The 16,217-nt window shown below is 42.4% G+C and overlaps 1 protein-coding gene across 1 annotated transcript in view; it reads right to left on the reverse strand.

Moving 5' to 3' along the window:
• Window positions 1-16,217, reverse strand: part of SPAG9 (sperm associated antigen 9) — a 2,484,778-nt gene that overhangs the window by 2,184,089 nt on the left and 284,472 nt on the right. The window lies entirely within an intron of this gene.

Below are 16,217 nucleotides of genomic sequence, written 5' to 3' on the forward strand. Positions count from 1 at the left end.
GCCACATTGAAAACCACCTTAGGATTGGTCCTCAGAGACACCCTGTCTGGGTAAAATATGATAAAAGGCTCCACAGCCATGAGGGCCTGTAACTCGGAGACTCTACTTGCTGAAGTAATTGCTAGTAGCAGAGCTGTTTTCCATAAGAACTTTATATCAGCAGTAGCAGCTGGTTCAAATGGAGGCAGGGTGAGCTTATCAGCAGAAGCAGCTGGTTCAAATGGAGGCAGGGTAAGCTTTTCCAACACATAATTGTGGTCCCAGGCAGGTATCGGTGATAGTCTAGGAGGCCTTAATTTTTGGCTCCTCCAAGATACTGCTTTAGTAAAGGATGAGAAAAGGCTCATTACAATACAGAGCCACCAGAGGCTTGGATTTTAATTGATGAGAAAGATGGGCCTTTGTCAAGCATCTCAGTCAAGTATTGTATTATCTGAGGGATATTTGGTTCTGCTGTATCAGTTCCTTGTGCTTGATTCCAAGCACAGACTCTCTTCCTTTTATCAGCATAAGATTTTCTAGTACTAGGCCTTCTGGCTTCCAAAATGACATACATCACAGCTTTACGGAGAGGTGTTGTTTGTATAACTATGTGATCAGCCATGCTGCCAGGTTCAGTGTCTGGAGTTGATTGTGCAGGATCTGACTGTTTTGCTGGGACAGTAGTTGAGGTCTCTGAGGCAAGATCCAAGCTGGGTATTGAGGCAAGTTCCTTAGGATTGGGTACCAGTGTTGGCTGGGCCAGTCCAAGACAATTAACATCATCTTTGGTTTCTCTTGTCTGACTTTTAGTAGGACCCTGGGAAGAAGAGGCAGAGGAGGAAAGGCGTAAACGGATAGGTTTTTCCAACTGGAGTATAGGGCATCCAGTTTCCATGCTTGTCTGTGATAAGTCCTTGCGCAGAATCTTTTCAACTGATAATTTTGAGGAGAGGCAAATAGATCTATGTCCGGGCTTCCCCATTTCTTTATCATGTTGAAGACTTGTGGATCTAGTTTCCACTCGTGAGGGTCCATAAGGTTTCTGCTTAAATCGTCTGCCAGAGTATTTTGTTTTCCTGGCAGGAATTGAGCTTGAAGATGTATCTTATAAGTCAAAGCTGTGTCCCACAGTGCCATGGCTAATCTGCAAAGGGGGTATGAGTGCGTGCCACCCTGTTTGTTTATATGCCACATAACCGTGGTGTTGTCCATCTTTATCAGTAATTGTCCTGGATGAAGTAAGTCCTTAAAGGCTGTCAGTGTATTTTGAACAGCTAGCATCTCTTTTTGGTTGATATGTAGATGCATTTGTTTTGGGGCCCATATGCCCTAAATGCATCTTCCCGCCATGTGGGCCCCCCATGCATAATCTGATGTGTCTGTTGTTAAGGTTTGGCTGGCAGGGGGTAGAGTGAAGGCCCATCCCATGTTTTGGTGACATGCCTTTGCCCACCATAGAAACTCCTGTTGTAGGCAGGGAATGAGAGGAATCATTGTTTCCAGATTGTGACAATGTTGACTCCATAAGCTTTTTAGGTACCATTGAAGTTTCCTCATATGCAGTCTTGCATATGGAATCAGTAGGATGCAGGATGCAGGATGCCATGAAGCCCAAAGCCTGCAGAGTTTGCCTTGCAGATAACTGGGTTTTTGTTGCCATCAGTTTGAAGTAAGTAGTCAGTTGCCTTTGTTTGTATGGCGTGAGGTAAGCCATCTGGGCAGCTGTATTCAAGCTTGCACCCAGGAATGTTATCTTTTGAGAGGGTACCAGTTATTTCTTTTTGTTTAATGTGTACCCTAGGCAAGTTAGAAGCCTTTTCACAAACGCCAGGTGTTGAAGAAGAATGTCCTTTTTCTCTGCTTCAATGAGACAGTCGTCCAAGTACGGATATATTTGTATACTTCTTTGTCTGCAAAAAGCAATTATTGGTGCCAGGCACTTTGTAAAGACCCTGGGTGCAGTAGATAAGCCAAAGGGCAGTGCAGAGAATTGGTAATGCATTAAGCCGGCCCTGAATCTGAGGTATCTTCTGCACGATTCCCTTATTGGGACATGCAGGTATGCCTCTTTTAGGTCTAATGTCACCAACCAAGCATTCTTGCCCAGCATGGGCAGAAGCTGCTGCAAAGTCAGCATTTTGAATTTTGGAATGTCCAGGTATGTGTTCAAAATTGATAAATCCAGTATTGGTCGCCAGGCCTTGTCCTTTCTGGGTACCAAGAACAGTCGAGTAAAAACCTTGTCCTTTTTCCTGTTCTGGTACTGGCTGAATGGCCCCCATATCCATGAGGGATTTAACCTGTTTGTGTGCCTCTGCCCATTGATTTTTTGGCAGATCCGGCCAACCGTTTGGAATTGGCACAGTATGGAAATGAAATCTGTATCCCTGAGATACTATGTTTAGTACCCACTTGTCCTGGGTTATTAACTGCCAATTCTGAGCAAAAGGTGCTAATTTTCCCCCCTAAGGGCACTGCCAAAAGATAAGTTGTTGGTGTAGGCAGAGGGAAATCAATGGGACTGTTTTCTGTAGGTTTGCGCTTTATCTCCTCCAGATTTGGAGGTAGAAGCACCCCATTGCTTTGACCTGCAAGAAACTTGTGCCTGGTATCTGGAAACCTTTGGGCGTCTGGATTTGCCCCTTTGAGCTCTGTCCGACACAGGAAAGGACCAATTTTTTGTAGGCCAGTGTCTACTGAATCTTGGTGGCTGCACTTGTAAAAAGTCTTTTACAGTTTGCATAGAATTAGTCTCATCTTCCATTTTCTTTAAAACCTATTCTGCCTTAATACCAAACAGAGTATTTATTTATTTATTTATTTCAGTTTGATTACTGGGGAGGTCCATTGGGCTTGGGGGCCCGTTTTCAGTGGAGGCCCGAGGAGAAAAGCTCCACAAGAAACAACAATTTTAATTACATGAAAAATTCAAACAGTTTGCAATTACAAATAACAGGTTGCTACAAACAGCAAAAAATACTAACAATTTCTATTATGTTCAGGAGGAGGAAAAAAAAGCAGGGATATAGTATAAAAACAAGAATTTACTGTTTAGTTAACTGTGTAATCAATATTTTAAAAGAGATTAGGAAGGTAAAGTGGTTAGCCTGCAGAGAAGGGGGGAGATAGCTTGAGAGGTGTGGGCTGAAGAGCACAGTTGCACATCCTATTTTGATAGAGGTAAGAATGAAGTTGGATTTTGAAGTTATTTAGGTTGTTGTAGGTTCTTAGTGAGGTGGCCAGGGCATTCCATTTTTTAGCTAGGGTAAAGGATAAGAGAAGCTGGCCTGTTGGGCGCTTGGATTTTTGTACTGTGATCAAGTTTTGGTGAGAAGATCTAAGGGGGGTATAAGGTTGTAAAATATTGGAAAGAGCAGGGCAGTTAGTAGAATGGAAAGTACAGCATTGCTGCAGTCCTTACATATGGGTAGTCCAAATCCAGCCCTAGATTAAAACCAATCCACTTAGAAATAGTTTGTTTTGAAACTAGACATCCTATCCTTGTGGAAAACATAAGGGCCTAAGGCTGAGAAAATAATGGTGGGTCACAGTCGGACAAACCTTTGTCCGGCCTCCAAAATAACATTCAAAACTTGTTGTGGAAGCGGAGAGTAATGGGTACCAGTGCTGTCGAGGCCAATCTGGAGCTATTAAAATCATGTTTGGCTTGTCCAAACTTTGGCAGCTGGTAATTTAGTGACAAAATCATTGCTTGTCTGCATAGAGGATAAGAATTGATGTACCACATGACAGTTGTGTTGTCTGTCCCAGGCATCTTAACACTGCCATCACATACTGTAAATGATGAAGAAGTTCAAATAAGGATAGATCTGTATACCTCTTAGCCTGAAGAAAGCTACCACTCTGCAACTGGGCCTGATAGTTTGAACTTGGGAATGTCCAGATATGTGTTGAGGATAGATAAATCAAAATTGGTCTCCCTTTCTTTGGTACTAGAAACAGCTGAGGAGGAACGTCGGCATGCCTTTGAAAGGAGGCAAGGTATGGAAATAAAACTTGTAACCCTGGTGTATGATATCCAATACCCATTTGTCTTGGGTAACCAACATGTGCTGCCAGGCAAGAAGGATCTGGCAGCTGAAGAACTCTGAGCATCTACCCCTAGACTGGGAATCATAAGAAGGATACGCCCACCCTTTTAGCAGGCCAATTCCTACTAAACTAAAATCTTTAACAGCCTGCATAGACTTAGCCTTGTCTTCCATTCAAGACTGACTCCACAGGTGAACCAAACAACACATCAGACTGCAAAGGAGCATCCAAAATCCTTGTCTTAACATGGTCAGATAAATTTGATCCTTCGCCTGCAAAGAACTGAGCCAGTGGCAGCCAAGCATCAAAACCACACTGTAATGAATGCTTACCCACCTGTTCAGAGACATGCACCAAATCTTGCAATTCAATTGAGAAAGAAGAAAGTTTTGATATTTCAACATATGAAACTGGCCCTCATAGCTAAGGTAGAAGATGTATAGACAAGCTCTGGCTTTTATCTTTTACAACAGAGGCCTTCCTGACTAACAGTTTCGACTCTTATAAAGATATTAATAGGGTATAGCCAGGCCTATGCTGGGGTAACAGCATAAACCCTGACCTTCCCACTTAAAATGTTCCCTCATAGAATGAAATGTCTCTGAATCATCTGCATCAGAATCAGAATAAGGAACTTCCCAACTCTGGGCACAGACCCTGCTGAACTAGGAGTGACACCAACAGCCTGCCTCTGGGAGAAGCCTTGGAAACAGAAGGAGAAGGCTAGCCACCCTAGGGAGGGAGGGGATTACAGTAGCTTGAGAAGCCCTTCCTCCTCCTCCTCTGACCTCCACCCACAAAAAAAAAAAAGAAAGTCTCCCGAGACCCCAGAGAACGAACCGGAACCACGGTTCCACTCTAAAGAACCAGAAGTCCCGGGACGACGTCCGGAACGGACGACTCATTTTGCTTGTTTATGCTTCTTTTGTCTTCGGCGCCTCGGCGCGATATTATAATGCATATTATATTGCGCAGACCAGCCTAGCAAGCTCCAACCTTCCAGCAACCTAGTTTAATATAACCTTCGCTTGAAAACACCTACCACAACCTAGCACAGGCCCCAAACAAAAACAACGCAAGGAATGATATATAGAAAGATATATAGTTTCCCAAAAAATTCAGTTATTCACTGCAGTTTCCACAGCTTTTCTGACATCATATGTAAGGACTGCAGCAATGTGAGATGAAGAACATCAATAATTTGTGGGCTGTGGTGATTTGGAGAAAGTCAAGTTGATTGGGGAGTTCAAGCCAGTTTAGAGAGTGAAGGGAGGTGCAGTGATGAGAGGAGGATTTGGCATTTGTGGCAAATTTGAGATTTTGTTCTAACAGTGTTCCAATTTGGAGGCAAGTGTGGATGATAAATTAGTGACCAGAGGAGCGCCATATAGTAGAGAGGGAAAGAGGTAGGTAGAGGCAAGGGTTAGCCTGGTGGGAGGAGAGAGAAAGTGGTTGTTTCTATACAGTAAGCCAAGTTTTATATGTTTTTTTTGATGTTTAGCTGAATGAGTATTAAATTTTAGTTGGTCATCAATCGTAACACCAAGAAGTATGATGGAGGTTACGATCTCGATAGTGGAGTTAAGGCTGGTAATTTGAAATGACTTTTTATCAAGAGATGAGGATTTAGAGGGGGAGAAAAGGAGGATCTTAGTTTTGTTTGCATTTAGGGAGAGGTGATTTTGGAGCATCCAGTTTTTAGTGGTTGAAAAGGCACTGTGTTAGAGCTTGGAGCTCTGTTAGGTCAGAGGCGCAGCAGATCAAAGTGGAATTATCAGCGTATTGCACAATTGTGGTGTTGGGAATGGCTTTGTGGAAGTCGTTAATAAAGATATCGAACAGTAGCGGGCCAAGTATGGAACCTTGAGGTACTACGGTAGGGGTAGGAAGGAAAGTAGAGGTGGCTTGGCCCCATTTCACAGCTTGGGACCGGTTTGAAATGTAGCTAGAGAACCAGGAAAGAGTTTTTTGGCCAAGGTTGAGATTAGAGAGATGGTTTAGAAGGTGGGTGTGGGAGATGGTGTCAAAAGCTTTGGATAAGTCTAGTAGAGAAGAGGATACCATGTTACCCGAGTTATGTGCAGAATTGACAGAATGTAAGGAGGAGAGAAGGGCGGTGTTAGTACTGTGACCTGGGTGGAAGCAGTGTTGGGTAGGAGAGAGTAGTTGTTGTTTGGTAAGGAATGGCAAGAGCTGCTGGTGGATGCATTTTTCAAAGATTTTGGATACAGGGGAGAGGATGGCTATGGTGCGGAAATTGGAGACATTACAAATTTTGCCACCTTTATGGAGAGGAAGAATGAAAGCAGAGCGCCATAGTTTAGGTACATAGGATTAGAGTTGAGACCTATTAATTAGGATACTGTTAGGTAGAGCAATGGCGTCAAAAGCTATTTTTAGGAAGGAGGACGGAATGCTGTCTGGCATTGGAGCAAGGCTTTAGTTTATGGAGCAATTTCTTTATTAGATCGGTGGATACAGGTTTGAGTTCGAAAGAGGGAGGGAGAAGGGAAGGGAAGATTGAGCAGGGAGGAGGGTTCTTGTTGGTGAAAGTCTTGGTTAGCTCAGCGATGGAAGAGGTGAAGAAGGAATTGAATAGTGAGCCAATTTCTGGGTCAGATTTGCTGGTATTAGGACAGGGGTTGTTTTTTGTACCTGGCCTAAGGAAGGAATTAATAGAATTCCAGAATTGTTTGGGATTTCTTGCATGGTTTTCTTGATGTAGTAAGACTTATCTGTAATGACTAGTTTTTTGGCAAGGTTTCTTAACTGCTTAAACTTAAGGAAGATTTCAGGCTGTTTGTCTTTAAGGTAGGCTTTCCAGGTTTTATCCCTTTGTAGCATAATCTTTTTTGTATCACTGGTGAGCCAAGGGGTGTTTTTTGTTTTAACTCTTTCTTCTTATAGGAGCTAGGGAGTTAAGAACAGTTATGAATGTAGAATTGAAATAGTCAACGGCTTCATCCAATAGCAGTGTTTTTAGGGGGTTCCAGTTAGTTAGCTTAAGGGAGTTAGAGAAAGAAGTAGGATTAAAGTTAGGTGGGTTACGAGTTTGAATATAGTGGTAAGAGTGTGGGGAGGTGGGAGTGTCTCGAATGGAGAAGGCAGGGAGGTGGTCTCCTAATGGGTCAGGAGTGACACCAGATTTTATAACTTATATTATAAGGGATACTAGGATTCAGTCAAGTATGATGCCAGGGGGATTAGTTTTGTTAGGTCTAGTAATGGAGTTAGTAAGTTGAGTGAAGTTGAATAGGTAGATAGTTATGGCGGGATTAGGGTGACTGATTTTTCCCCAGTCAATGTTTACATCTCCCAAAATGAAGGTTTCTAGCTTAATATTGGAGGAGGACCATGAGAGGATGTCTTCCAGTGTATTGGTATTGTTACCAGGAGGAATATAGAGGAAATAATGCAGATGCTTTTGTGGTTGTTTATTTTTAGTATGCCAATTACTAGTTCAGCATTATTGAAAGAAGGGATGGGGTTAGGGTATGGGGTCCTAGTCAAGAGGTTGGAGTAGATTAAAGCAACTCCATCAAGCAGTAAAGGTGCATCCAGTAATTTAGCTTTAACATGATCAGGCAAATTTTGCTCTATTAGCCAGGCATGCCTCCTAATCACAGATCCAGTGACAGCGGCCCTGCAGGAGGCCTCTAAGGAATCAAAACCACACTGCAAAGCATGTTTTCCAACTTGTTCAGCTGCATGTAATAATTCCTGCATTTCTTTATTTTCTGCACATTCAGAAATAATCATTTTCTGTTTCAGCAATCCCATAACATGTTGTTGATACTTGAGCATATGAAACTGGCAGTTTAAGGCCCTAATAGCCAAGGTTGTAGATATATAAACCTTCTTCCCCCATCTATCCAGTGCCCTTGAATCTCTGTCAGAGGGGGTAGGATTTTTTGGTGTTGAGGACTTAACTCCCTTTGGACCCTGTGAAACAGTTTCAGGATCAGCAGCAGGGTTTCTAAATAGAAATTTATGCAAGTCAGGGACCCTGTAATATCTATCAGGCTTACTGGGAGCCGGAGGTAAGGAGTCCGGGGTCAAGCTTGACTCATAAAACACATCATCCAATGTCTAAAACAGGGGGTATGGCTAAAGGCCTGTGCTGAAGGAGAAGGAAAGCCCTGAGCTTCTTTTTTGATTCTGGGAAATCTTGACTCTCCCAGTGAAAATGCTCCCTCAAGTATGCGAGGTTTCTCCAAATGAATAATCCTCAGGAGGTGATGCAGATGGGATAGACTCCTTTGCATCAGAATCCTCATAGGGAGGTATAGATAATTCCTGATAAGAAGAGGAATCAGAAGAAAAATAAACCTGATCTGAAGATTCATAGTCAGTGTTTTGCCTAGGCCTCTTTATCAGGAGGGGGATGGGAACACTTGATCAAGGTAATAAGGTCTTCAGCCATTTTGAACATCTGTTTTTTAGGCATAGCGGTCTGTGCACATGGCTCGTGTGTCTTTTTTTAGCTTTAGAAGTTGCTTTTTTCTTTGGCTTTACAGCGGTCGTCTGTTTGATATAAAAATGTTGAGGTCTGAATACACCCTCAAAAGCTGGTGCCTGCTCAGCGGCTCCGGACTCATCCGAGGGAGATACATCCGTGGGTCCTATATTTTGAGTATCTCGCAGCATGCCGGACTCCACTTTGGGTCTCTGTGGGGGCCTGCGACTCGAATTAGTGGGTATCAGGGGCTGCAAAAGCGCCTCACTGAGTACCGGCGAACAGGCGACTGGCTTACGAGAAGCTTCGTAGTCGGTTTTGGACCTCAACTGTCTGTCTCTGTCCTTTTCTTTGTATTTATGTACTCCAGTAGTCGGATTGCTATCCGACGACATTTCTGGGTAGTTAAATCTGTTTCCAAAATACTTTGAGGCAAAAATATACAGACGCTTAATAGTGCGTTGGTTAAATCTAGCACAAAACCGAAAGCCAGGCACGTTGTGATCAGGGCCTAGGCAAGGAATACAGTATAAATAGAAATCCTTATGAGGTATTTGCTGTCCACAAGTAATACAATTATTAACTTTTTCTGACATCGGTATGGAGCAAGAAAAAAGTTTCCCCAACGGGATACTTGGATTTAGTGATGACTTCAGTTCTGAAACTCAAACAATAATATTTCAGGAGTCGGCCGACCAGCACTTGCGAAAAGTTTCTGCTTCGGGCACTGCGCGGCAAGAAAGACTAAAGAAAATGGTGTTGGCTGCTTGTTTTTTTTACCCCTGACGACCTGACATCATGGAAGAGGAGACAGCAACCAACACAGGACCCAAGACTTTGGAATTCAGGCTGATTTGAGTAATCTGCTGGCAGGTTGCCCTCAATGTAATGACTGCAACGGTGAAACACAAAGACCATCTTCCTGGACCTCAAGGAGGAGCCAACAATGCAGATAGGATTAATATACCAAAGGTGATGACACAAGTCTTAATCTCACTGGCCTGGTGTCCAAAACAAAAGTAGGGTGAAAGCATAGCTGAAAGTGCATTCGTGGATCTGTTGTAATTGACAGTCTAACTAAATCCAGCACCAATCCAAATGACCCACCTCATAATTACAATCATTCAGTGAACCTAGATGGAACACTGACCATGGCGAACTTGTGAGAAAAGAATCATGCTGCTGCCTCCTTTCATTCTATTGTGGAAACACCACAAAGGACACTGTGCAGGATGCAATGGATAGCCTGCCAACTACTCAAGAATGTAAACAGGGCAATTTACCACAATTGAGATTTCATTTGAAATAAAAGCAGCTTTTTTTGTTAAGATCTCAGTCTGGTAAAGAGCATAACGCTCATGCAAAGATTTTGTCCTTGAGCAGACCACAACTCATAATTCTAGTAATGAAGACACAAACTGACTGGGTCAAACCTTGTGATGGTGAAAAGCCTTTTCAGTAACTTTTTTGCTTGAAAGCTTTTTGGTGTATTCGCTTTTTTATTGGAGGTATATCCTTGTATATATTTATATTTATTTTATTGCTTCCCATTATGGGGGTACGTGACATCTGGGGCAAGAAAAACTAATATAATGGCGTCGGCTGCATGTTTTATACCCCTGACTACCTGACGTCACGGAAAAAGAGACAGCAACCGATGCAGTACCCAAGACTGTGTTAATCAGGCCGACTGAGGGCTGCTGCAAGCAGATAACCCAAATGTGATAACTGCAACAGTGAAACACGAACATTTACTCCTGATGTTGCTAACAAACAATAACTGTCTTACGCAATGCTTGCCTTTGCAGCAGGCTCTTCAATGACACAAAATTTATGTACTTGCCATAATGCTGGATCCTTTTCATCCTAGCTTGTCCGATAACACTGTTAGATACTAAGCCACTTGTCAGATCTAATCCAGCCTCCTGCCAAGTGCTCCAAGCCGTGAAGCTCCAGCAGAAAACATTTACTCCTGTAATTCTGCAGTGCACTGCCCCTACGTAACATTGGTGGATTTAGATCACACTATGGTGCAACTTTTGGAATAAAGGATTGTGAAAATATAAGTATGGGGCAGCTGAATATAAAGCCTGCAATTCCAAAATCCCCCCAGCTGATGTGATGGCAACAAAAATGAAGTTTTCCAAGAAAGAAATTTTATGCCTGCAGACATTTAAGACTGGTTCAAAGGGAGAGAGAGAGTTAAAATTTGTAATACAAAACTGAGGTCCATTGAGAAGGATCTTTTTACTGGGGAACATAGAAGGAAAATTCCATTCAAAAAGAGTTTGTTGTAATGCAAAAAAACAGTTGTGAAAACCACTGTGAAACTTGGAAACAGATTGCATTTGTACATCAGAGTAACTTGATCCAACCTCAAATAAATTTGAAAGGAACTGCAAAATCACTGGAATAGAAGCAGAAAGGGTGGCTTGCACCTTGTCCAGTAGCCCACAGGGAGATTTGTTTCCCACTTTCTAGTAAAGTCTGCAAGCTGATTGCTTTTGTGAGGTGAACAGTGTGCGACTTATACTCTTGGATAAAGAAGAATATTCAGCTAACAAGAGAAAAGCAGAAACCATGTGGTTAAACTTGAGGTTGTGTAACTGGTTGAGGCCACCTAGATAAGTGAGACAGAAGATCCAGATGTGAATCAAGAAACCATGGGCACTTCTTTAGGCAACACCTGAGCAAGTGGGACCAGATCTGCCTAGACCAGAATGGAGGAATGAGGATCGATGTAGCTTTGCATGCAGCTGCTTTCTGTAGAAATCTTTAAAGAACGGACAATCGGGGGGATTAAGGCAAAGTAGTTACTGCACTTGATGTCGGACAAGGAAGCAAAAATATTACAGTACAGCTGGCCCTCATAGCTACAGATTTCCTAAGCTAATGAATTGAGAGACCACTCACAAGGCATTAGGATAGACCTGCTGGGCCTGTTGACTAGGCAGATGGATTTCTCTAGCAAATGTGTTGCAACCAGAAAATGATGCAAAGTGATGGCATACTTCCACAAACTCGCAGCCTCTCTACAAAGGAGGATTTAGTTCCTCCTTGCTCGTTAATATACCACAAGACAGACATGTTGTCGGTTTGAATGGTGATCATTCCAGAAGGAAGGAGGTTCTGAAATTCCTGCAAAATAACGAGAGACTCCCTTATCTAAGATGTTGCTGATGGAGGTGGAACAAAAAATTATCTTTTTGTAGATATGTTTGAGAAATTAGTCACCATTTGAGATGAAGTCTGGACAGACAGATTACATGCATGAGGAAATCTGAAAAGTTAGGACCACTAAACATTCATTGCAAAATTCTCATGTAAAAGCGAGTATAGTGGGTACAATAAATCCTAGAATTTGAGAACCTCAGTAAGGCTGGTGGAGTAACCTGCTGCAATAGTCAGAATCAAAGCCCTAAGCGGTGGAATTCTATTGAGAAGAAGACAGACTATGCAATTTGTCATCTCCAGATGGCACCCAATAAAAAGAAGTTAATGGTTTGAAATGGTTTAAAGGTATGAATTTTTGTAATTTACAGAAAATACCCAAGGATAAGCAGCAATGAAACACGGAGTCTCAAGCTATTACTAGAGAGACACTGTGGTTGTAGCACTGAGGAGCCAAATCAATTAAATATGCGAAGACTCAGATCTATTAAAACCTCAAGCACTTGGGACACCTAGGTGACTGTGCAGACCGAATATCAGGGCTCTGAACTGAAAGTGACTGGCTCTTAGCCAGAAGCTCAAGGACAGCCTAGATGCTTTAGCAATCGTGATGTGGAAGTACACATCCAGGAAGTCTACAGAACACATCCAATCATTTGCCTTTAGCCATGATAAAATAGCTTACACAGTGACCATTCTTGACTGGGGTCCTGGTATAGGATTAGGCTACTGAGATCCAGGATTGGCCTGAGATTCTTGCTAAGAATCTGGACTAGATTCCAGACCTTGTCTGGTCTTGTGGGACCTCCTGGACACTCTTCTAATGGAGCAAGAACTTCTACTCCATAAGCCAAGCTAAGTCTGGAAAGAGAGAATATCTGGAAGTGGCCGAGACTAACAAAGTAGGAGTTATTAAAAGGATGTGGTGCAGTCACTGTGTTGTATTATCTCACAAGCACTTGTACTGCAAGATGGCCATCCGCAATGACGAGTGGATAGATAAGCAGCCCCCTAACTGCCTCCAGAGATTAAAAGTCAGGTAAGCCTTCAAGGACAATGGGACAGCACAGGTCACACATTTTTTATCAACCAGAGGTGAAGTTGCAGATCGCAATTAAGCGTTTTATTTGGGAGGGGGAAGAGGGCTACAGTCTAGTAGGAGAAGTTGATCCTCTCAAAAGAACAAGGAGGTTTAGGATTAACTGACTTGAAGGGATATTTTAATGATAAACAGTTAAGGCTCCTGTATATAACACAAACAAAAAGCTACAATTCAAAGTGGAAAGGGATAATAATGAAGTGCGTGCGTGTGTGTGTGTGTGTGTGGGGGGGAATTCAAGAAATAACGAAATTGTGATTTTGGACAAAGAACATTAACGAACATAACAGTCACACATATTATATTCATAAAGTGGCAGAAAGTATTCCAAGAGCTAAGCCAAAACATGAATGGAGAAAGAAAATTCTTCCGAGAGGGATGAATGTTATTAGAGGTACAAGAGGATAAGAGGGAGGGTGATATTTACTGGAGTCAGATGGCAAAGATAATGGGAACAAATAATTAGAGAAGAAAACATAATATAATGGAAAGAGATATTTTAATTAAGAAAATTAAACAAAGAAAAACAAAATTAGACATTAAGAAAACAGAAGACATTTGGACCGCAGGCTAGTGATAGCCTTCCCTATCATGGACTGACAGAGCATAGTCAGAGAAATGGACAGGGGAATCCTAAATGAAAGATCTGCACTGGTTGAGTTTTTAATTGAATTTAGAACAAAAGCTACCGTTACAAAAGGAATAATTAGTAGGGCATAAAAAATATTGCACAGTAACTATAAGAATCAATCAGAAGAGGTCAGAGAAGACTGGGAAGAGAGATTAGATATGCAATCTACAAAGAAACAATTGGAGGACTTGCGTACAGCTTCTAAATATGCAACTAAGTCTAGAAGAATTAGGATCTTTGCACAGAAGTGTTTGCACATATACTTTTATACTCCAAGCAGACTTCAAAGAATTTTTCCACAGGTAGATGGCGAATGTTGGAGGTATGACAGAGAAGAAAGAAGTAACTGGGAGCATATGCTTTGTGAGTGTAATGAGTTGGCAGACTTTAAAAATTCAATACAGAGTACTTTGGAGGGAATACTGGGCAAGCAAATGAGTCTAAGGAAATAATTTTTTTGAGCTGGGATACAGGATCTGAACTGCCTAGACATACTAAGTCCTTGTTAAGTTTAATTATGGTGGCTGCCAAAAAATGCAATTTCTATAAAGTGGTAATCAAAATCTAACTATACTTTAAAGAGTGAATACTGTCACACAGTTAAAAACTGGAGGTTGGACCTTTGAAAAGGGTAGTAATAAATTACACAGAAAAAATTGGAAATTGTGGGATCACACATGCAGAAAACAGATCCGCGGTGGTACAGCGGTAGCATTGTTGCCTCACAGCAAGAGGCTCTCCTGCTCGATTCTCGGCTGGAGTGCCTTCTGTGTGGAGTCTGCATGTCCTCCACACAATCGAGTGGCCTCCGAAAGACATGTGTGAATGGGCGTGCCTTCCCTGAAAGTTGGGCGTCGGGCTGGCAACTCAGCATCATAAAACTCGACTGCCAATCATTAGCAGACCGGAGTTCCGCTGTGGCGACCCCTAACTGGGAAAAGCCAAAAAGACAAACAACAACACATGCAGAAAATGTTTTGGAGGAGAAATGCAGTTAAAGTTAAAGAAATGATAGGAATATAATAAACGTATGTAATATTGCCTAGATTATAGGATGTTGCTTTCTTTTAGCTTTTCCCGGTTAGGGGTCGCCACAGCAGAACTCCGGTCCGGTAATGATTGGCAGTAGATTTTCACGGTGCAGAGTTGCCAGCTCGACTCCCAACCTTCAACCAAGGCACGCCCATTCACGCATGTCTTTCAGAAAGCCACTCGACCCACGGGGAGGACATGCAGACTCCACACAGAAGGCACTCCCGGCACACTACCTGAGAATCGAACGGGAGAACCTCTTGCTGTGAGGCAACAATGCTACCGCTGCACCACCGCAGAATACCTGCCTAGATTATAGGATATATAACAAATTATAGATGTATAATATTTGTAAATGTAAATTTGTTAATATGGTAGATTACTTTTACATTTATTTTGTCACAAGTGATAATTCAGTAAAGGGGTTTAAAAACAAAAAAATGATGAGACAGCTTGTCTGAAATTCGTGGTTTTGCAGGCCTCCACAAACTCTTGGTCAATGTTCACTGAAGGGGCCACACATGTCCAAGGAAAAGTCAAAAAAGGTTTGATGCTGGGTTTCCTAATCCACAGACACTTGGCCTCCTGGTTCCCTAAAGGATCTTTAGAGGTCTCAGATCTGACACCTACAGTAAACAGCATTTCACTTTCTTGTTCACACCCCTTTAACCTTTCTTTTACCACAAGTTCAAAAAGGGTGGAAACAATATAGATGGTACTAGTGAAAAAGGATTTAATTCTCTGCAGCCACACAGACGAAGGCAGGCATGACAACTTAAAGCGATGCTTCCCCCTACACCCTAGCTGCTCCATCAGCTACATTATGTAACAGCTGCATGAAGAGGCTTGTGAGATTTAATACAATACTAATTGTAGTCTCTATTTTCTTGACTCAAAGTCTGACTTCCACAAGGAGTCAGAGGCTTAATCTGCTAAAACTCTTTGAAAGCAATTCATATGCACTGCATGATAAAATGCCATCAGGGCAAAAGTACACAAGACATCAGTGTGTTTCTCCACTCTGTCCAGATCTCCAGTCTCCTTATTACACAGCTGGACAACAGAGGTATCTTGCATCAGTGCTCACCATCTCTGGGGGGGGGGGGGACTCCCCAGGCTTTGTAGGTACTGCTTCAATGGAATCTGGTTCCTTACATGCCCTCCTAGCAGCCAGATCTGTAAGACAGTCAACAAGAGGGATCACCCAAGAGGCAGATAAGCCCAACAGCACCTCTTCATTCTGAAAAGAGGTAGGGCTGTTGACAAACAGGCAGGTACAAACTGATGTCTCCACACACAAATCACCAGTGCTGCCATAATGACCTGGGAAGGAACAAGCAAGAGTGAGGATGAAGGTGGGCAAACCTGATCCACCCTTTAAACACAGGTGGATGGGATGACACACATCTTAATTGGTACCTTAAGGAAAGCCCTTTTCATTTGGTCTTAATCGACTTCAGTAGCACTCCTGACCCGGCAGGCTTAAGACAGCAAGGAGAAGGTAATCTGGTGGCAAAAAAATACGACAATTTATTTTCTGAAAGACACCTTCTCAATGGTTTTGTAGGAGACTTATCCTTGGTTTTCAGAAGCAGCCTTAAATGCAGTGAGAACAGTGTAAATAAGTAGCACTTGGCTTCCTGTGTGGAGATCGATACATTTATGATGATGATAAACAAGATCACAGCTACTATAGGTAGCACACAGGGGAATTCTGAGAGGAAAGGTTTTCTGAAGGAGCTCACAGAAAGGATCACTATAAAAAACTGGATTGATGAGACAAGCATTTTGGT

The sequence above is a fragment of the Protopterus annectens genome, chromosome 10.part0, assembly GCF_019279795.1.
Source record: "Protopterus annectens isolate FY-2018-M chromosome 10.part0, PAN1.0, whole genome shotgun sequence".
Classification (NCBI taxonomy): Eukaryota; Metazoa; Chordata; order Ceratodontiformes; family Protopteridae; genus Protopterus; species Protopterus annectens.